At 34.7% G+C, this 300-nt stretch overlaps 1 protein-coding gene across 1 annotated transcript in view; it reads left to right on the top strand.

Annotated features, from left to right (window-relative positions):
• LOC119582282 overlaps window positions 1–300 on the top strand; it is a gene marked incomplete in the record, with an annotated part of 24829 nt that overhangs the window by 19528 nt on the left and 5001 nt on the right.

The following is a 300-nucleotide window of genomic DNA, read 5'->3' on the forward strand; positions in this document are numbered from 1 at the left end:
GGTGATTTTTATTTATGACTTTGTCTCTTGGAAGTAATTTCAGGGAATGGAGAGTTTTGCTTTCCTGGCTTTGCTTTCTGATTTTAATACCATTATTTACAAACGACACCTTTGTCAGGTACAGATAACGAACGAAATAACTTACACCACATTATCAATACGAACACATTTTTAATCCAGATGCATTGAGCTAAACAAACACCTTCAGCAGATAAACACCCTTTCGCCATTAGTGAGGAAGCATTTTGTTGCAAAACATCTTTAAACCAAACAGAATCCCTAAAACATATATGATAACGA

The sequence above is a fragment of the Penaeus monodon genome, chromosome 15 (assembly GCF_015228065.2).
Source record: "Penaeus monodon isolate SGIC_2016 chromosome 15, NSTDA_Pmon_1, whole genome shotgun sequence".
In the NCBI taxonomy this organism is placed as follows: domain Eukaryota; kingdom Metazoa; phylum Arthropoda; class Malacostraca; order Decapoda; family Penaeidae; genus Penaeus; species Penaeus monodon.